Raw genomic sequence first — 22,830 nt, forward strand, 5'->3', positions numbered from 1 at the left:
TTCCCCACGGCGGCCGGGATTGGAGAGGTCCGAGGTGACCAACCGACCGCAAGGCAATGTTTCCTAGCAACTCTCAAAGGGAAGAAGCCCGTAGAAGCCTTAAGCGTCGAGTCCCTCGACGCCAGAGACGAGGTGGCCTTGCGGCACGGGGAGCCGGCCGAGGGTGTGATCGAAGTTCCCCTCGAGGAAGGTCGTCCGGACAGGACGATCCGGGTCGGCGCCAATCTCGACCCGGGAGCTCGGGCCCGGTTGGTGGAATTCCTCCGAGCCAATGTCGATGTGTTTGCCTGGTCGGCGGCCGATGTACCTGGGATCGACCCGGAGGTCATTTCTCACGCCCTCAACGTCGACCCGACCCACCGACCGGTAAAACAGAAGAAGAGACACTGTGCCCCGGATCGGATCCGAGTGGTCGACCAGGAGGTAGACAAGCTCTTGGAGGCAGGATTCATAAGGGAGGTCAGCTACCCCGAATGGCTGGCAAATGTCGTACTTGTCCGGAAGGCGAGCGGAAAGTGGAGGATGTGCGTCGACTACGCCGACCTGAACAAGGCATGCCCCAAGGATAGCTTTCCGCTCCCGCGGATAGACCAACTGGTCGACGCGACTTCCGGATATCAGCTGCTGTCTTTCATGGACGCCTTCTCCGGCTACAACCAGATAATGATGGCTCCACAGGACGAGGAGAAAACTGCCTTTATAACAGACCGGGGGCTGTACTGTTACAAGGTAATGCCCTTCGGTCTGAAGAATGCTGGCGCCACTTACCAGCGCCTCGTCAACAAAATCTTCAAAGAGCAAATCGGCCGGAACATGGAGGTGTACGTGGACGATATGCTGGTGAAGAGCTGCCATGCAGACCAGCACATCGCGGATCTGGAGGAGACTTTCGCCACCTTGCGGAAGTTTCGCATGAAGCTGAACCCAGCGAAGTGCGCCTTTGGCGCTTCGGCCGGGAGGTTCCTCGGTTTCATTGTCAACCAGCGGGGGATCGAAGCCAACCCGGACAAAATCAAGGCCATCCAAGATATGTCCCCTCCGACCAAAGTGAAGGAGGTTCAGTAGCTCGCTGGGAGGGTCGCCGCGCTCGGACGATTTGTGGCAAAATCGGCCGAACGCTGCCAACCTTTCTTCAAGGTGTTGAAACGCCCGAAAGACTTCCTCTGGACGGCCGAATGTCAAGCAGCATTCGACCAGTTCAAGGAATACTTGGCGTCTCCTCCCCTGCTGTCCAAGCCGCAAGAAGGGGAGATGCTCTACCTCTATCTGGCGGTCTCCCCAACCGCAGTCAGTGCGGTACTGGTTCGGGAAGAGGCAAAGCTCCAGAAGCCTGTGTACTACATCAGCCGGGTCCTACGGGATGCCGAGATGCGGTATACGAAGGCTGAAAAGATCGCCTTCGCGCTGCTGACCGCGACCAGGAGGCTTCGCCCCTATTTCCAGGCCCATTCTGTCACCCTCTTGACCGATCAACCGCTGCGGCAGATCCTCAGCAATCCTGAGAATGCGGGACGGCTGGTGAAGTGGGCAGTAGAACTTGGTGAGTTCGACATCCGCTACCAGCCCCGACCCGCCATCAAGGCCCAGGCGCTCGCGGATTTTCTCGCTGAGTGCACGGTGCAGGAGGCGGAATCTAGGTCGCCGGAAACACCCAGCCTCGACCTCCCGATTTGGACGCTTCACATCGATGGGTCGTCGAACCCCAAAGGTGGAGGGGCCGGGCTGGTCCTTACCAGTCCTGATGGAGTGATAGCCGAGTATGCCTTGAGGTTCGGATTTCCAGTGACCAACAACGAGGCGGAGTACGAGGCCCTAGTCGCGGGACTCAAACTCACCAAGGAGCTCGGCATCCGGCGCCTGAAGGTCTTCACCGACTCCCAGCTGGTGGTCGGGCAGGTCCGTGGGGAGTTCGAGGCCCGGAACCCGACCATGCAGAATTACGTCCGGAAGGTGCAAGCACTCATTCCCGACCTCGGCAGTGTCGACATCCAGCAGGTCCCAAGAAGTGAAAATGCCAGGGCCGACAGGTTGTCCCGCTTAGTGGGCGCAGACGCGCACAACTTGTCGAGGGCGATCTACCTGGAGACCCTGGATGCCCCGAGCATCGGCGAGGCTGGAGCGGTGATGGCGATTGATCCGGAGCCGTCTTGGATGGACCCGCTTGTCGCCTACCTCGCCGAAGGGATCCTCCCTGAAGACGAAGATCAAGCTCGGCGACTTGTTATGAAGTCCGCCCACTACGTACTCTATGAAGGGAGGCTGTATCGGACCTCGTTCACCGCCCCCCTCTTAAAGTGCCTCCGCCCCTCGGAAGCGGCCTACGTCCTCGGCGAAGTCCACGAAGGCGTTTGCGGATCACACTTGGGGGCTAGGTCCTTGGCGCACAAGATCATGAGGTAAGGCTATTATTGGCCTACCTTGTTGGAGGACTCAAAGGATCATGTACGGAAATGCGACGCCTGCCAGCGCCACGCCAACGTCCAGAGAGTCCCTTCTGTCCCCTTGGCACCAATCACTGCACCCTGGCCCTTCGCCCAGTGGGGAATGGATATCCTCGGACCATTCTCCGTCGCTTCAGCTCAGCGGAAATTTTTGATTGTTGCAATCGACTACTTCACCAAGTGGGTGGAGGCAGAGCCGCTGGCCACTATCACGGAGGCGCAAGTTCGGAAGTTCGTGAAGAAGAACATCATTGTCCGATTTGGGGTACCTCGGGTCCTCATCTCGGATAATGGTCGACAGTTCGACAACAAACATTTCCGTGACTTCTGCGAGGAGTTCGGGATCGAGCATCGGTTCACATCTGTGTCGCATCCCCAAACCAACGGCGAAGCCGAGGTCACAAATCGGACAATCCTCCAAGGAATCAAAGCGCGAATCGGTCGAACGGGGCAAGCTTGGGTCGAAGAACTCGAGAATGTCCTTTGGGCGTATCGGACCACGCATCGGACCCCTACCGGGGAGACGCCTTTCAGCCTAACCTATGGCACGGAAGCCGTTGTCCCCGTGGAGCTCGGACTCCCCTCACCTCGGGTGGCCGCGCACCGACCCGAGGCCAATTCGGAGCAACTCCGAGGGAACCTGGATCTCTTGGAAGAAGCGAGAAAAATGGCGCAGGTTCGGATGGCGATGTATCAGCGGAGGGTGGCCCGATATTACAACTCCAAGGTCCAACCGAAGCTTTTCAGAATCGGAGATCTGGTGCTAAGGCGAGCTAAAGCATCTCAACCTGCGGAAGGTGGGAAGCTAGCACCAAATTGGGAAGGCCCGTATAGGGTTCGCTGGGTAAACCGACCTGGCTCCTACCAGTTGGAGGCCCTAGATGGTCGAGAAATTCCAAGGAGCTGGAATTCCGCTAACCTGCGGATGTATTACCAGTAGAACGACAATGCCAGAAAGACAGTTCAAAAATGTATAACACTTTTCATTTCAATAATTTTTGGTTACAATGACGTGCTCGTGTGATTACAAGGAATTCCCAGAGGGGAATTAGGGTGTAAAGAAAGTAAAGAAGAGGTGGAGACTCCGAGGAGCTGAAGATCTGGGATCCCGAAACCTCCATCCGAAGCGGCTGCAATCCCACCGGAAGTGGGTGCTTCCAACCGGAGGCGCCATCGACGTCTCACGAAAAAGACGAAGAGCCAGCGCGGATGAAGAAGAAGTGGACGAAGGAGAAGTCCACACTGCTCCTACCCAGAGGCGCCATCCACGCCTCACGAAAAAGACGAGGAGCCGCCGCAGAAGAAGCTCCCGCTGCCTCCAGGGGAACGCCACCTCCAAGGGATATTCCGGTCCTCCCCAGTGTTAGGGGAGAGAAGGAATACAAGGGAGAAGAGCATATGGAGGCGCGGTCCCGGATTAAGCGTCTGGCGCGGAGCTCAATCGGGAGACTGAACTTCAAGGAGGGGAGACGTGATCCCGGATGAAACGCCTAGAGCGGAGTTCCACCGGGGAGAACCTTCTTGTTGATCCCAGATGAAACGGCTAGTTGGCGGAAGTCGCGAAGGGCGCGCCTCCCGTTCCTTCGGTAGGGGTCTCTCAACCATGCGCCGGAGAGGAGGCCCACGATCCATGGCAACCTGAACAGCTCCGGCTTGGCAGGCTCCATCGCACCTGCACCTATATTTATAGCCAAACTGCGGCCCCCCGGTCGTTCCGATGCGGGTGGCTCCAATAAATGCGGACGCATTGAATCCGGAGCCGATCCGGCTCTCGAGGCGTATCTTCCCGCGATTTCCTAAGCGTTATTCTCCTTAATCGCATTCTTTGTGCAGGACACTCCGGGTGGCCTGTACCCCTAGGTCCACATATCTCCGCTCGCGCCCAGGCCGCATCCGCCTCGAAGAACGCGCGTATCGCGGCGGCTTAACTGACACTCCTCGCAAGCAGCAACTGGCGATCCGATTTTCCAGGTAACCCCTCAATTAGCATTTAATGCCCATCTGGTGTTCCCTAGGCGACGCTTGGAGAGGAGGAGAAACGCGATCGCAGCTGGCCACGGAGAAATCCCGTCGGGCGGCAAGCGACAGGCGCACGACCAGCGAGCGGAATTTCCCGAGGCTCGGCCCTCGGATGCCAGGCTAACCCGATGATCATCCCGGGAGCAGACTAGCTTGAAGCCCCGACCGGTCGCCTCGGCTTGCGCCAGCCTTGGCCGACCAACGAGCGGAATTTCCCGAGGCTCGGCCCTCGGATGCCAGGCTAACCCGATGATCATCCCGGGAGCAGACTAGCCTGAAGCCCCGACCGGTCGCCTCGGCTTGCGCCAGCCTTGGCCGACCAACGAGCGGAATTTTCCGAGGCTCGGCCCTCGGATGCCAGGCTAACCCGATGATCATCCCGGGAGCAGACTAGCCTGAAGCCCCGACCGGTCGCCTCGGCTTGCGCCAGCCTTGGCCGACCAACGAGCGGAATCTTCCGAGGCTCGGCCCTCGGATGCCAGGCTAACCCGATGGTCATCCCGGGAGCAGACTAGCCTGAAGCCCCGACCGGTCGCCTCGGCTTGCGCCAGCCTTGGCCGACCAACGAGCGGAATCTCCCGAGGCTCGGCCCTCGGATGCCAGGCTAACCCGATGATCATCCCGGGAGCAGACTAGCCTGAAGCCCTGACCGGTCGCCTCGGCTTGCGCCAGCCTTGGCCGACCAACGAGCGGAATCTCCCGAGGCTTGGCCCTCGGATGCCAGGCTAACCCGATGATCATCCCGGGAGCAGACTAGCCTGAAGCCCCGACCGGTCGCCTCGGCTTGCGCCAGCCTTGGCCGACCAACGAGCGAAATTTTCTGAGGCCTGACAACCCTCAGATGCCAGGCTAACCCGATGATCATCCCGGGAGCAGACTAGCCTGAAGCCCCGACCGGTCGCCTCGGCTTGCGCCAGCCTTGGCCGACCAACGAGCGGAATCTCCCGAGGCTCGGCCCTCGGATGCCAGGCTAACCCGATGGTCATCCCGGGAGCAGACTAGCCTGAAGCCCCGACCGGTCGCCTCGGCTTGCGCCAGCCTTGGCCGACCAACGAGCGGAATCTCCCGAGGCTCGGCCCTCGGATGCCAGGCTAACCCGATGATCATCCCGGGAGCAGACTAGCCTGAAGCCCCGACCGGTCGCCTCGGCTTGCGCCAGCCTTGGCCGACCAACAAGCGGAATCTCCCGAGGCTTGGCCCTCGGATGCCAGGCTAACCCGATGATCATCCCGGGAGCAAACTAGCCTGAAGCCCCGACCGGTCGCCTCGGCTTGCGCCAGCCTTGGCCGACCAACGAGCGGAATTTCCGGAGGCCTAACCCTCGGATGCCTGGCTTAGCGCCGGAAGAAGTTCCTGAGGCCTAACCCTCGGATGCCTGGCTTAGCGCCGGAAGATTTCCTGAGGCCTAACCCTCGGATGCCTGGCTTAGCGCCGGAAGAAGTTCCTGAGGCCTAACCCTCGGATGCCTGGCTTAGCGCCGGAAGAAGTTCCTGAGGCCTAACCCTCGGATGCCTGGCTTAGCGCCGGAAGAATTCCCTGAGGCCTAACCCTCGGATGCCTGGCCTAGCGCCAGAAGAATTTCCTGAGGCCTAACCCTCGGATGCCTGGCTTAGCGCCGGAAGAAGTTCCTGAGGCCTAACCCTCGGATGCCTGGCTTAGCGCCGGAAGAAGTTCCTGAGGCCTAACCCTCAGATACCTGGCCTAGCGCCAGAAGAATTTCAAGAGTCGGGAGTCAGCGAGACGCTACCAAGAGTTAAAAAGAAGAAGGACGAAAGTGAAATGAAGAAACTCTATTTGCATTAACTTTCATTGTTTCAGGGCCGAGACCCATACAACTTGGCAAAACGCCAACACACAAAGAAAAGAACAAAAATACAGAAGGTCAGCTTGGAGGAACCCCCGGGTCGGGAACGCCGGGCACGTCCGCGATGGTAGGGAGGCGGTTGGAGCCCGCTCCATAATCTGAGCTTTCGCCTTCAAGACCTTCGCCACAATCCGGTCGTCCGCCTCGGAGGAGACCCTCAGCAGATCAGCCTGAGCCTCCTTGTGCTTCGCCTCGGCAGCAATGCGAGCAGCCTCAGCCTCCTCCAGGCGCGAATGAAGCTCCTGGTTGCTCGCGCGGGACTTCTCCAAGGCCGACTCCAATTCGCCCAGCTTAGCTTCAAGAGACCGGGTTCGGTTGCGGGCGTTGTCGGCTGACCGCTGGGAACAGTCCAAGATCCAGCAAAGGAGGAGCAAGCGAACAGTCCGACGGCAATGACGGCAGCGCAAAGGAGAAACTCGAAGATGTCTGTAAAGAGAAAGGCGGACGGAGGAGGGCCCCCGGTTAAATAGGTGGAAAGGTGGGTGACGCCTCGGTGACGCCAGAGGACGCCTGGCTGCCGAAGGGTCGCTCGCGCCCCAAAGGCGAATCGACGCCATTAAGGAAGGATGTCCGCCGAAATCCTCAGACTGCCAGATCAGCAACAACCGCCATACGCCATAAAGAAGGCGGGGAGCTCGAAGCGCGCGCGCCTCTCCGAGGGATGGCGGCAATCTCGAAGCATCACTTCCTTCACCCGTTCCCCTTCTGGTTCCGGGCTCGGAAGTGGGGGGCTACTGTTACGGGGGAACTTAGCCACCATGCCCCACGTGACCGGCACGCGCGCCCAGGAAGACTACGGCAGCCCCTTGATCCAGCAATCCGACCCCGAGTCGGACATCTTCGGCTCCGCAGCCCGACCCCGAGTCGGCAGCCCCTTGATCCAGCAATCCGACCCCGAGTCGGACATCTTCGGCTCCGCAGCCCGACCCCGAGTCAGCTGCCCCTTGATCCAGCAATCCGACCCCGAGTCGGACATCTTCGTCTCCGCAGCCCGACCCCGAGTCGGACATCTCTCGATAACGACAGGCTATTCCCCAGAGGCACGCCGCAGCCTCCTGCTCCACTACTCCCTGCAACGGTTGTATCTGGCGCTGCTCCACGATCCCCTGTAACAGCCGTACAAGGCGGAGCTCCACTACGCCCTGTCATGGCCGTACCCAGCACTGCCCCACGACGCCCTGTAACGGCCGTGTCAGTGGCAGCTCCATCGTGCCCCACGATGACGAACCCCCCTGAAAGACCCCCCAGCCTGGTATATATGCGGCTGGGGGGAGGAGGAGGGGTAAGCAAGAACTTCCAGAGCATTCTCTTACTTGCTACTATTATCTCTCCTTATCCTCCAATCTCCTCTGACTTGATCGTCGGAGGGCCCCCGCTACCCCAGTGGTGGTGCGAGGCTTGCTTGCAGGTTTCCCGGTGGAAGGTGGAGCGCAATCAACACCAACCAAGGCAACTCAAACGGAACCCCGTTCACACCACTGTGCCAATCGTTCTCGGTTTGGACCACCAGCAACATAAATGATAGAGACTGTCAATCATAAAACCACGTGCGACTATTTTATTTCTTAAATAAATAGAACAGCAGTCTTTGTCAAATGTAAAAACATGACCTTTCTGTGCTAGACATGAAACAGAAATCAAATTTCTACTAGCAACAGGTACATAATAGCAGTCTCTAAGTATTAAACTAAATCCAGACGGTAGTCGCAGATGGTAGGTGCCCACAGCCACAGCAGCAACTTTTGCCCCGTTGCCAACCCGAAGGGTTACCGCACCTTCTGCCAGCCTTCTACTTTCCTTTAGACTCTGCATGGTAGTGCACTGATGAGCACTAGAACCAGAATCTATAACCCAACTAGAAGTAGAAGAAACCGTTAGATTACTTTCAATTATGAGCAAGTCTATACCTTCTGAAGGTGTGTCACCTTTCTTGTTCTTCAGGCTCTCGAGGTATGAAGGACAGTTTCTCTTCCAGTGGCCTTCGACATTGCAGTGGAAACATTTTCCTTTGTCGTTAGCCTTTTTTTTTTTAACTTCCTTCTTTGGCTTCTTGTCTTTCTTCTGCTTCTTAGCAGGCTTCTTTTTCTTCCAAGTAGACTTTCTCTTGGAACCAGAAGTCAACTCAGCAGCAAGGACATTGCCCCTTGAACCTTTCAAGGCTCCCTCAGCAGTTACCAACATGTTGATTAGTTCAGTCTTAGTGCATTCAATCTTATTCATGTGGTAGTTTACTATAAACTGACCAAATGAATCAGGAAGTGACTGTAGGATCAAATCCAGTTGTAATTCCTTGTGCATGTCCATACCGAGCTTCTCAAGCTCCTCTAGGTCCTTGATCATGGTCAGACCGTGATCATGGACAGACTGCCCTTCGCGCATCTTCGCTTTGAAAAGCCTCTTGGACACTTCAAAACGAGCTGTGCGACTTTGCTCACCATACAACTCTTGCAGGTGTGCCAGTATTTCCCTAGCAGTCTTCATACTTTCATGCTGGCATTGGAGTTCATTAGACATGGATGCCATCATATAGCATTTTACTCTAATGTCATCATCCAACCACTTTTTATGCAACTCACGCTGAACATCAGTGGGACGTGCTGGTAGTGTGGGGATATCTGAATCGAGTATGTAGCCTATCTTCTCACAGTCCAAAACTATTTTGAGATTTCTAAGCCAGTCTTTGTAATTGGTTCCGGTCAGTCGGTTGGTCTCAAGAATACGGGTCAGAGGGTTTGAAGCCGACATTGTATCTGCAGAGAGTAAAGATTCTAGTTAGACTTTTGTACTTGATCCTAATCTGTTCTAAGGTCTTTTAGAACAAATGTAACTCCCACTATTTTCTCGAATCCCTCACACTCCTCTGGTAGGGAAACGAAAATCCCACACGACTAGGGTTTCTAGTGGGTACTGCGGTCCCACCAATTTACATGCCACCTCACCTAACAGTTATTGGTGACACATAGATGGATGAGTGTACAACTCTTGTACAATGCTTCTCAAGCATGTTACAGTATAACTTGGTCTCTAAGCCATGAAGACCTCACCTAACAGTTATTGGCCCCATCGCTTAGTTAAGTCAGACCCACCGTATAACCGTAGGAATAAAGTCGTCATTGGGTCCTCACCTAACAGTTATTGGTGCCCAACCCCACCTTTACCCTACAACATCTCATGTCTATAGAGAGGTCCAGCCCCCCGATGCAACTTGACCACTGTGTCCAGCCGAGACAAATCAACATCAGAAAGGCCTTAGCAGCTCTACTACAGTGGAAGACCTATTGACTTAATATTGGTTAATCAGGTCTTAGTGTTTGCAACTTGAGCCCTTCATAAGAGGTAATCGAACAATTGGCCAGGTAAGCAGGTGGGAGGCTTTCCTTACTCAGAGAGTAAGGTCCTAATTAAGTAACCACCTTTCATGCTTTCCTAGACACCAATTAGATCAATTAATCTAATATGACTTGCTCATGTCGGTTCACTCTCGACTTGATTGAGGAGGTTTTGATTTAGGTCTCAATTGGGTTTGCTACATCACATGTAAGCCTATCTACCCGACTCTCATTCACATCACAGGCAAACGGCGCATTGCAGGCAGTTATAATCGCAGCATCAAATTAAAGCTAAACTTTAAATAGGTGATGATCATGGATTCTAATTAGGTCGTATTACAAGCACATGCACATCAATCGATCAAGTGGTCTTCAACTCTTGAATTGGTTCTAAGCCTCCTTGATTCGATCCTTGATCAACTCTTGATCCCATCGCCATCAACCGCTTAGATCACCTTTCATCTCATGCCTTTGCTTCAACTTGATCGTTGATGTACATCACATCACAGAAATACAACCAGATGTAAAATAAAAATAAAAATAAATTACATCTCCTTTTAGGAGGCACGCAGGCCTCTCAAAACATCAAATAAGATGCATGCAAGCATCTGAAAAATTACATGACATCGCAGATCACATCGCAGGTCATTACATTTGATACCAAAAGGGTTTGAATCCTATGATCATCACCGTATGCAACAATTATAATTTTCAGATCTGAAAACTAACTGATTATATCATGACATAGGTCGCTGATCATGCTAATCATGATTCTAAACTTTGTAATCCCATTAACAATGCAATTAGAATCATCTTTTTATCACATAAAAATCAGCATGCAAAAAATCAGCACCCCTGAAAAATCTGCATGCAGAATTTTTCAGCATGCATGATCATTCAATTTTCAGATCTAATAAGCCTTTAGATATTTAATTCCTACCTTAATCTACGAAGCCTAGGCTCTGATACCACTGTTGGGGACCCGCCCATGCCGCTGATATTTCAAAACAAAAATCAGATGGCAGCGGAATCGGCATGCACGGGTTCGACGTTCATCGCATGAACGTTGTTTCGAGACCTTTCGTAATTAGGTAAGAATTAAAACTTTTTAAAACTATTAGGAAGATCAGATCTTCACCTTGCGCGGGTAGATGATCACCGCAAATCTGAATTCGTGGTTTTAGGATGATGGTTCGTTTGAAGCCGTTCAAACGTCCGGCCTCTACGGGTATCCACACGAAGCAGAGGACCGATCAAAGCTTTCTTGTCTTCCCGGGGTGCTAGCTCCCTTGCAAAGACTTCTTTTGATGGCTGATCTCCTCTCTTTCAATCAACCCTTGATTGTGCTTGAGAGGAGGAAGAAGAAGGATGAAGATGGGAAGAAGATCAAAAGCCCCTGCAGCCTTCTTCTCTTTTCATGCGTTGGAGCCAAGGAAGAAGACCAAGAGGAGGGAGACGCCTCCTCTTCTTTTCCCTTTGCTGATGGCGGCTGAACCAAGGAAGGGAGAGGGGTGGCCACGTGATGGAAGAGGAGAGGGAGAGCTCATCTAGGGCGCCGGCCCCCTTTGCCCCTTTTTATAACCATCTAGGGCTCCTACAATCTAGGAGCCCTAGAGTTATTTCCTAAGAGGGGCTCTCTTCTCCCTTCTCCACATGGAAAAGGGAGGGGCATATCCCCCTCCTCATGGTAAACCCTAATCCACATTAAGTAGGGTTTGAAATGCCCTAATGTGGTCAAGCCTTAATCCAATTAGGCTTAGTCCAAGGGTGAACCAATTAGGATCCAATCTAGGTAAGTCCTAATCCAATTAGAACTTAAATCAATTTTGACTCAATTGAACTCTTCAATCCTAATCCAATTAGGAGTCTTATTGATTCATTAGATTAATAATTAATTGTAACTTAAGAAATTCTAATCCAAATTAGGACATATTTAATTTTAGTCCTAATCCAATTAGGACTTTATTTGAATCCGAAGTCCTAATCTAATTAGGATTTCTAGGAATCCTACTCCAAGTAGGAATCCTATTTTAATTCAAAATTTCTAATCTCATTAGGATTGTAGGAATCCTATTCCAAGTAGGAATCCCAGTCCTACTCCAAGTAGGATTCCTAGTCCTAATCCAATTAGGACTCTAGGAATCCTACCTGAAGTAGGATTTGTGTTTAAGTCCAATTAATTAATTCCCTTTGTTCCTTCTTCAACTTCTTATCAATCAAATTGATTACTTGTGATTCCTAATCACGATTTCAACCATCGGATCGGTCAATACTTCTAGTGTGTGTGACCCCATAGGTTATATTCTGACTGGTAGTGAGATATATTATGATCTCTATCACAATATCATTGAAAACTCCTTTCAATGGGTTGGAACGATTCCAACTCAACTCGTTAGGGTTTATCGATCATCAAGATAATCCCTATGAGTCCCACCATCCACCAGTGACACCTAGCAGCATGTAGTGGCTACCCAGCAGAATGGAATGATGAACCTCTAGGTGCAGTTAACATGTGATACAGTCCTACTATCGTGGATCCCTACAGGACGGAGGTCATGGACAACTCGTCAAACCCCATCGTCTGTCATATGTCAAGATTTATTCGACTCGAGTTCGATAGTGGAAAACTCCTTTTCCACTTTATATTACTGCCCTGGCCAAGGTCTTAGAACTCAGTCTAACAAATCACATAGGATCACTCCTCTTCTATCAAGGTCGATAGATTCCTTATAGGTGCATACCCTACTCCTACAGTGAACTTACTGCAGCCAATCTACACTGCATGGACCCATATGGCTAGAGACCATGTATGTGTGCAGTCAAACTACAATAACCTCACTGTGAGTAGCCGAAGCACCGCAGGTCAAAGGACCAGTCACACTACTGCAACATCAAGCAAGTCACTGACGAGTGGATAGACATCCAAGTGACTTCTTGTCTTGGTCACGCTCAGTACCCTTGTTCTCTAACAAGCACCTGCACTATCACTTCAGTGTCCCTATACTGTGGACTCAAGTCTCGTCCATCCAGAAGGAAAGTGATCTGTGCACTGATCGGATCGATCACCGTCCTCGTGATGATCCATTGATCAGGAGCATTTTAGGAATTAATCACCAATGATACATGGCTCAAATTCTCAACTCTTGAGAATATGTATCATCATCTTATTAATTCCTTGGACGATTCATAGACACATAAACAATATGAATGAAAAGATGCCTTTTATTTATTCAATAATAAATAGTCAAGTACAAAATTATGTCCCTAGAATTAATAATGTGTCAGCCAGATTGGCTTCTAGGGCATACATCTAACACCAATAACTACAACGAGGCGATGTTAGACATCAATTTCGAGAGGTGGCTGGAAGCAATGAAGTCAGAGTTGGACTCCATGCATTCCAACCAAGTCTGAACCTTAGTAGATTCACCAGAAGGTATAGTACTTATTGGGTGTAAATAAATCTACAAGAGAAAATTAAGTTCGGATGGCTAGGTAGAGACCTATAAGGCAAGACTAATGGCGAAAGGTTATAGTCAGTGCGAAGGCACTGATTATCAGGATACTTTTTCATCTGTAGCCATGCTGAAGTCCATTCGAATATTGTTTGCTATTGCAGCATAATATGATTATGAGATATTGTGATGGTGATCACAAGGTCTGCAAGCTGCAAAGGTCCTTCTGTGGACTAAAGCAAGCATCTCAAAGTTGGAATACTCATTTCAACGATGTAATCAAATCATTTGATTTCATCAAGAACGAAGAGGAACCATATGTTTATAAGAAGGGTTAGTGGGAGGGCTATTGTATTCCTCGTATTGTACATGGATGATATTCTTCCAATTGGAAATGATGTTCCCATGCTAACTTAGATCAAGGTATGGTTGTCTAAGGATTTCTCCATAAAAGACTCTAGAAAAGCATTCTATATTTTGGGAATTAAAGTCTATAGAGATAGATCTAAAAGGATGCTTGTCCTATCACAGAATATTACATAGAGGGAGTGCTGAAGAGGTTCGGCATGGAAACCTTTAAAAGGGGATTATTACCCCTTAGGCATGGGATAAATCTCTCCAAGAAGATGTGCCCCAACACATCTGAAGGGATTCAGTGGATGAGCAAGATCCCTTATGCTTCGGCTATAGGGAGCCTCATATATACCATGCTATGTACGTGATATGATATAGTATATGCTGTGAGTGTCACGAGCATTTATCAATCAAATCCAGGCAAGAAGCACTTGATAGCTATGAAGAACAGTCTTAAGTACTTGAGAAGAACTAAGGACATGTTCTTGGTCTTTGGAAGAATATCAGAGTTGAAGGTAAAAGGATGCACATATATTGATGATAGAAAGTCTACATCAGAATATGTGCAATGATAGTTCAGTAAATTGAAAGAGTTCCAAACAACCGATCATTGTAGATTCCACCTTAGAAGCTGAATGTTAAGCCGTATCTAAGGGTGCAATGGAAACCTTCTGGTTTAAGAAGTTCATTGCTAAGTTAGGTGTAATGTCATCAGATGCTATAACACTCAACTGTGATAACAAGGCACCATAGTACTAGCTAAAGAGTTAAGGTCTCACCAGAAGCCGAAGCACATAGAGCGGTGGTTTAACCTGATAAGCGACTACCTCGAGAAGAAATATGTCGAGGTGCAGAGAGTATACTCCGCGGACAATATGGCGGACCCATTCACTAAGCAGCTGAGTCAGCAAAAGACTGAAGCCCACCTTGAGAAGATGGGACTAAGATATATGACTGATTGGCTTTAGTGCAAGTGGGAGATTGTTAGATGTATGCCCTAGAAGCCAATCTAGCTGACACATTGTTAATTCTAAGACATAATTTTGTACTTGACTATTTATTATTGAATAAATAAAAGGCATCTTTTTCATTCATATTGTTTATGTGTCTATGAATCGTCCAAGAATTAATAAGATGATGATGCATATTCTTAAGAGTTAAGAATTTGAGCCATGCATCATTGGTGATTAATTTCTGAATGCTCCTGATCAATGGATCATCACGAGGACGATGATCGATCCGATGAGATCAGTGCACACATTGCTTTCCTTATGGATGGACGAGACTCGAATCCACGGTGTGGCGACACTGAAGTAATAGTGCAGGTGCTTGTTAAGAACAAGGGTACTGAGCGTGACCAATATAAGAAGTCACTTGGATATCTATCCACTCGTCAGTAACTTGCTTGATGTTGCAGTAGTGTGACTAGTCCTTTGACCTGCGGTGCTTCGGCTATTCACAGTGAGGTTATTGTAGTTTAACTGCACGTATACATAGTCTCTAGACATACGGGTCCATGCAATGTAGATTGGCGGCAATAGGTTCACTGTAGGAGTAGGGTATGCACCTATATGGAATCTATCGACCTTGGTAGATAAGGAGAGATCCTACGTGATTTATAAGACTGAGTTCGTACGACCTCGGCCGGGGCAGTAAAACCAGTGGAGAAAGAGTTTTCCATTCTCGAACTTAAGTCGAATAAATCTTGACATATGATAGACGATGGGGTTTGACGAGTTGTTCATGACCTCCGTCCTGTAGGGATCCACGATAGTAGGACTGTATCATACGATTGTTAGATGTATGCCCTAGAAGCCAATTTGGCTGACACATTGTTGATTCTAAGGACATAATTTTGTACTTGACTATTTATTATTGAATAAATAAAAGGCATCTTTTCATTCATATTGTTTATGTGTCTATGAATCGTCCAAGAAATTAATAAGATGATGATACATATTCTCAAGAGTTGAGAATTTGAGCCATGTATCATTGGTGATTAATTTCTAAATGCTCCTGATCAATGGATCATCACGAGGACGGTGATCGATCCGATCAGTGCACAGATCACTTTCCTTCTGGATGGACGAGACTTGAGTCCACAGTGTAGGGACACTGAAGTGATAGTGCAGGTGCTTGTTAGAGAACAAGGGTACTGAGCGTGACCAAGACAAGAAGTCACTTGGATGTCTATCCACTCGTCAGTGACTTGCTTGATGTTGCAGTAGTGTGACTGGTCCTTTGACCTGCGGTGCTTCGGCTACTCACAGTGAGGTTATTGTAGTTTGACTGCACACATACATGGTCTCTAGCCATATGGGTCCATGCAGTGTAGATTGGCTGCAGTAGGTTCACTGTAGGAGTAGGGTATGCACCTATAAGGAATCTATCGACCTTGATAGAAGAGGAGTGATCCTATGTGATTTGTTAGACTGAGTTCTAAGACCTTGGCCAGGGCAGTAATATAAAGTGGAAAAAGAGTTTTCCACTATCGAACTCAAGTCGAATAAATCTTGACATATGACAGACGATGGGGTTTGACGAGTTGTCCATGACCTCCGTCCTGTAGGGATCCACGATAGTAGGACTGTATCACATGTTAACTGCACCTAGAGGTTCATCATTCCATTCTGCTGGGTAGCCACTACATGCTGCTAGGTGTCACTGGTGGATGGTGGGACTCATAGGGATTATCTTGATGATCGATAAACCCTAATGAGTTGAGTTGGAATCGTTCTAACCCATTGAAAGGAGTTTTCAATGATATAGTGATAGAGATCACAATATATCTCACTACCAGTCAGAATAGAACCTATGGGGTCACACACACTAGAAGTATTGACCGATCCGATGGTTGAAATCGTGATTAGGAATCACAAGAAATCAATTTGATTGATAAGAAGTTGAAGAAGGAACAAAGGGAATTAATTAATTGGACTTAAACACAAATCCTACTTCGGGTAGGAATCCTAGAGTCCTAATTGGATTAGGACTAGGAATCCTAGTTGGAGTAGGACTGGGATTCCTATTTGGAATAAGGATTCCTACAATCCTAATGAGATTAGGAATTTTGAATTAAAATTGGATTCCTACTTGGAGTAGGATTCCTAGAAATCCTAATTGGATTAGGACTTCGGATTCAAATAGAGTCCTAATTGGATTAGGACTAAAATTAAATACATCCTAATTGGATTAGGATTCCTTAAGTCTAAATTAATTAATAATCTAATGAATCAACATGACTCCTAATTGGATTAGGATTGAAGAGTTCAATTGAGTCATGATTCATTCAAGTCCTAATTGGATTGGGACTAACATAGATTGAACCCAAATTGGCTAATCCTAATTCTATGAAACCATGAGAGAGGCACCTAATCCTCTTTGGAAGAGGATTAGGTTAACCAACTAAGAGGGGCATCAGCCCCTCTCCAATTGCTTAGGGCGAGAAGAAGAGAGAAGGTGGCCGGCGCTCCAAAGAAAGAAGGCTGTCAAGGGCTCCTAACTTGTAGGAGCCTTTGATGCTTATAAAAAGGGACCTAGGGCCGGCGCCCTAGGTGTGAGCTCTTTTCCTCCTCTTGCTGCCGCCACCAGCCCCTCTCCTCTCTTGGTTCAGCCGCAAGCAAAGGGAGAGCAAAGTCCAAGCGTTGGCGTCATCCTCTTCCTCCAATCCTTCTTCCAACGTAGGGAAAAGAAAGAAGGCTGCAGAAGCTGTGTTCTTCATCCTTGAGTTCCTCCTTCTTCTTCCTCCTCTCAAGTGCAATCAAGGGTTGATTGAAAGAGAGGAGATCAGCCATCAAAAGCTATCTCTGCAAGGGAGCTAGCACCCCGGTGAGATAGAGAGCTTGGATCGGATCCTGCTTCGTGTGGATACCCGTAGAGGCCGGACGTTTGAACGGCTTCAAGCGAACCCTCTTCCAAAACCACGAATTCAGATTTCCGGTGATCATCTACCCGCGCAAGGTGAAGATTTGATCTTCCTATTAGTTTTAAAAGTTTTAATTCTTACCTAATTACGAAAGGTCTCGAAACAACGTTCATGCGATGAACGTCGAACCCGTGCATGCCGATTCCGCTGCCATCTGAAAAATTTTTGAAATATCAGCGGCATGGGCGGGTTCCCAACAGTGGTATCAGAGCCTAGGCTTCGTAGATTAAGGTAAGAATTAAATATCTAAGGGCTTATTAGATCTGAAAATTGAATGATCATGCATGCTGAAAAATTCTGCATGCAGATTTTTCAGGGGTGCTGATTTTTTTACATGCTGATTTTTATGTGATAAAAAGATGATTCTAATTGCATTGTTAATGGGATTACAAAGTTTAGAATCATGATTAGCATGATCAGCGACCTATGTCATGATATAATCAGTTAGTTTTCAGATCTGAAAATTATAATTGTTGCATACGGTGATGATCATAGGATTCAAACCCTTTTGGTATCAAATGTAATGACCTGCGATGTGATCTGCGATGTCATGTAATTTTTCAGATGCTTGCATGCATCTTATTTGATGTTTTGAGAGGCCTGCGTGCCTCCTAAAAGGAGATGTAATTTATTTTTATTTTTATTTTACATCTGGTTGTATTTCTGTGATGTGATGTACATCAACGATCAAGTTGAAGCAAAGGCATGAGATGAAAGGTGATCTAAGCGGTTGATGGCGATGGGATCAAGAGTTGATCAAGGATCGAATCAAGGAGGCTTAGAACCAATTCAAGAGTTGAAGACCACTTGATCGATTGATGTGCATGTGCTTGTAATACGACCTAATTAGAATCCATGATCATCACCTATTTAAAGTTTAACTTTATTTGATGCTGCGATTATAACTGCCTGTGATGTACCGTTTGCATGAGATGTGAATGCGAGTCGGGTAGATAGGTTTACATGTGATGTAGCAAACCCAATTGAGACCTAAATCAAAACCTCCTCAATCAAGTCGAGGGTGAACCGACATGAGCAAGTCATATTAGATTAATTGATCTAATTGGTGTCTAGGAAAGCATGAAAGGTGGTTACTTAATTAGGACCTTACTCTCTGAGTAAGGGGAGCCTCCCACCTGCTTACCTGGCCAATTGTTCGATTACCTCTTATGAAGGGCTCAAGTTGCAAACACTAAGACCTGATTAACCAATATTAAGTCAATAGGTCTTCCACTGTAGTAGAGCTGCTAAGGCCTTTCTGATGTTGATTTGTCTCGGCTGGACACAGTGGTCAAGTTGCATCGGGGGGCTGGACCTCTCTATAGACATGAGATGTTGTAGGATAAAGGTGGGGTTGGGCACCAATAACTGTTAGGTGAGGACCCAATGACGACTTTATTCCTACGGTTATACGGTGGGTCTGACTTAACTAAGAAATGGGACCAATAACTGTTAGGTGAGGTCTTCATGGCTTAGAGACCAAGTTGCACTGCAACATGCTTGAGAAGCATTGTACAAGAGTTGTACACTCATCCATCTATGTGTCACCAATAACTGTTAGGTGAGGTGGCATGTAAATTGGTGGGACCGCAGTACCCACTAGAAACCCTAGTCGTGTGGGATTTTCGTTTCCCTACCAGGGGAGTGTGAGGGATTCGAGAAAATAGTGGGAGTTACATTTGTTCTAAAAGACCTTAGAACAGATTAGGATCAAGTACAAAAGTCTAACTAGAATCTTTACTCTCTGCAGATACAATGTCAGCTTCAAACCCTTTGACCCGTGTTTTTGAGACCAACCGACTGACCGGAACCAATTACAAAGACTGGCTTAGAAATCTCAAAATTGTTTTAGACTGTGAGAAAATAGGCTACATACTCGATTCAGATATCCCCACACTACCAACACGTCCTACTGATGCTCAGCGTGAGATGCATAAAAAGTGGTTGGATGATGACATTAGAGTAAAATGCTATATGATGGCATCCATGTCTAATGAACTCCAATGCCAGCATGAAAATATGAAGACTGCTAGGGACATACTGGCACACCTGCAAGAGTTGTATGGTGAGCAGAGTCGCACAGCTCGTTTTGAAGTGTCCAAGAGGCTCTTCAAGACAAAGATGTGCGAAGGGCAGTCTGTCCATGATCATGGTCTGACTATGATCAAAGACCTAGAGGAGCTTGAGAAGCTCGGAATGAACATGCACAAGGAATTGCAAGTGGATTTGATCCTACAGTCACTTCCTGATTCATTTGGTCAGTTTATAGTAAACTACCACATGAATAAGATTGAATGCACTAAGACTGAACTGATCAACATGTTGGTAACTGCTGAGGGAGCCTTGAAAGGTTCAAGGGGCAATGTCCTTGCTGCTGAGTTGACTTCTGGTTCCAAGAGAAAGTCTACTTGGAAGAAAAAGAAGCCTGCAAAGAAGCAGAAGAAAGACAAGAAGCCAAAGAAGGAAGTTCAAAAGAAAAAGGCTAACGACAAAGGAAAATGTTTCCACTGCAATGTCGAAGGCCACTGGAAGAGAAACTGTCCTTCATACCTTGAGAGCCTGAAGAACAAGAAAGGTGACACGCCTTCAGAAGGTATAGACTTACTCATAATTGAAACTAATCTAACGGTTTCTTCTACTTCTAGTTGGGTTATAGATTCTGGTTCTAGTGCTCATTTGTGCACTACCATGCAGGGTCTAAAGGAAAGTAGAAGGCTGGCGGAAGGTGCGGTAACCCTTCGGGTTGGCAACGGGGCAAAAGTTGCTGCTGTGGCTGTGGGCACCTACCATCTGCGACTACCGTCTGGATTTAGTTTATTACTTAGAGACTGCTATTATGTACCTGCTGCTAGCAGAAATTTGATTTCTGCTTCATGTCTAGCACAGGAAGGTCATGTTTTTACATTTGACAAAGACTGCTGTTCTATTTATTTAAGAAATAAAATAGTCGCACGTGGTTTCATGATCGACAGTCTCTATCATTTACATATGGATGTATCTGTGAATGTTACCGAGCAAGAAGTGAGTGCCAAAGGATCCAAAAGATCCAGAGATGAGATAAACCAAAGATATTTGTGGCACCTCAGGCTTGGCCATATTGGAGAAGATAGAATGAACAAAATGGATAAAGATGGGCTTTTAGGCTCATTGACTTCCGAGTCATATCCAGTTTGCGAGTCCTGTCTTCAAGGAAAAATGGCTAGACTGCCCTTTGTAGGACATGGGGAGAGGACCACTGAAATACTTACCCTAGTACATACAGATGTATGTGGCCCATTCGATGTGCTAGCTAGGGGACGTTATTCTTACTTCATTACCTTTACCGATGATTATTCACGGTATGGGTATGTGTATCTTATGAGACACAAGTCTGAATCTTTTGAAAAGTTCAAAGAGTTCAAAAATGAAGTAGAAAAACAAACTGGAAAACCTCTTAAGGCTCTTCGATCAGATCGAGGAGGAGAATACCTTAGTGGGGAATTCCGGGACTATCTCAAGAAAAACAGCATAGTCTCACAATGGACACCTCCGGGTACACCTCAACTCAACGGGGTGTCAGAGAGGAGGAATCGGACCCTATTGGATATGGTCAGGTCCATGATGAGCTTCACTGATTTACCTATGTTCCTTTGGGGAGATGCCTTACTCACAGCGATTTATTTATTGAATAGAGTTCCCTCTAAATCCGTTCCTACCACACCGTATGAGATATGGCATGGTAAGAAACCAAGTCTGGGTTATCTCAAGATTTGGGGATGTCCGGCCCACGTCAAGAGACTACAGGCAGACAAGTTAGAGGCTAGGACCATAAGTGCTCGTTTTATAGGATATCCTAAAGAGTCATTAGGATACAATTTTTACGTCTCAGAGGATCACAATGTGTTTGTGAGCCGTCATGCCATCTTCTTGGAAAATCAGTTTATCCTTGATAGAGGCAGTGGGAGGAAAATTGAGCTTGAAGAGAAAGTCTCTGAAAAGCAACGAGTCATGGATCCTATCGAACCCATTCATACAGAGCCAGTACACGATGTCCCTCGACCACCTCGTAGATCTAGTAGGGTCTCCCATCCTCCCGATAGATACTTAGGTATACTAGAAGAGGATACCGAGGAAATGTTCCTGGTGGGAGATAGGGATCACATACAGGATCCCAAAACCTACAACGAGGCGATATCTGATGTCGATTCCGAGAAATGGCTGGAAGCTATGAAGTCAGAGTTAGACTCCATGCGTTCCAACCAAGTCTGGACCTTAGTAGATCCACCAGAAGGTATTGTACCTATTGGATGTAAATGGATCTACAAAAGGAAGATAGGTTCGGATGGAGAGGTAGAGACCTATAAGGCAAGGCTTGTGGCGAAAGGGTATAGTCAGCGCGAAGGCATTGACTATCAGGAGACCTTTTCACCTGTAGCCATGCTAAAATCCATCCAAACATTGCTTGCCATTGCAGCATTTCATGATTATGAAATCTGGCAGATGGATGTGAAAACTGCTTTCCTGAATGGATATCTTGATGAAGATATCTATATGGAACAGCCTTTGGGTTTCACTTCCAGTGATGGAGATCACAAGGTCTGCAAGCTGCAAAGGTCCATCTATGGACTAAAGCAAGCATCCCGGAGTTGGAACACTCGTTTCGATGACGCAATCAAAACGTTTGATTTCATCAAAAACGAAGAGGAACCGTGTGTTTACAAAAAGGTTAGTGGGAGTGCGGTCGTTTTTCTCGTACTGTACGTAGATGACATTCTCCTGATAGGGAATGATATTCCCATGCTAACCTCGGTTAAGGTCTGGTTGTCAAAAAGAATTCTCCATGAAAGACCTTGGGGAAGCATCCTATATTTTGGGAATAAAGGTCTATAGAGATAGATCTAAAAGGATGCTTGGCCTTTCACAGAAGATGTACATAGAGGAGGTGCTGAAGAGGTTCAGCATGGAAAACTCCAAGAGGGGTCTCTTACCCCTAAGACATGGAATTCATCTCTCCAAGAAGATGTGCCCCAACACATCTGAAGAGATTCAACGCATGAGCAAGATTCCTTATGCATCGGCAATAGGAAGCCTCATGTATGCCATGCTATGTACACGACCTGATATAGCTCTTGCTGTGAGTGTCACAAGCAGATATCAGTCGAATCCAGGTGAAGAACACTGGATAGCTGTGAAGAACAGTCTTAAGTACTTGAGAAGAACTAAGGACATGTTCTTGGTCTTTGGGAGAAGATCAGAGTTGAAGGTAGAAGGATGCACACATATTGATGATAGAAAGTCTACATCAGAATATGTGCAATTGTGGTTCAGTAAATTGGAAGAGTTCCAGACAACCGATCATTATAGATTCTACCTTAGAAGCTGAATGTTAAGCCGTATCTAAGGGTGCAGTGGAAACCTTCTGATTAAAAGTTAATTGCAGAGTTAGGTGTAATGTCATTAGATG

This window comes from Phoenix dactylifera, unplaced genomic scaffold, assembly GCF_009389715.1.
Source record: "Phoenix dactylifera cultivar Barhee BC4 unplaced genomic scaffold, palm_55x_up_171113_PBpolish2nd_filt_p 000176F, whole genome shotgun sequence".
NCBI lineage: Eukaryota > Viridiplantae > Streptophyta > Magnoliopsida > Arecales > Arecaceae > Phoenix > Phoenix dactylifera.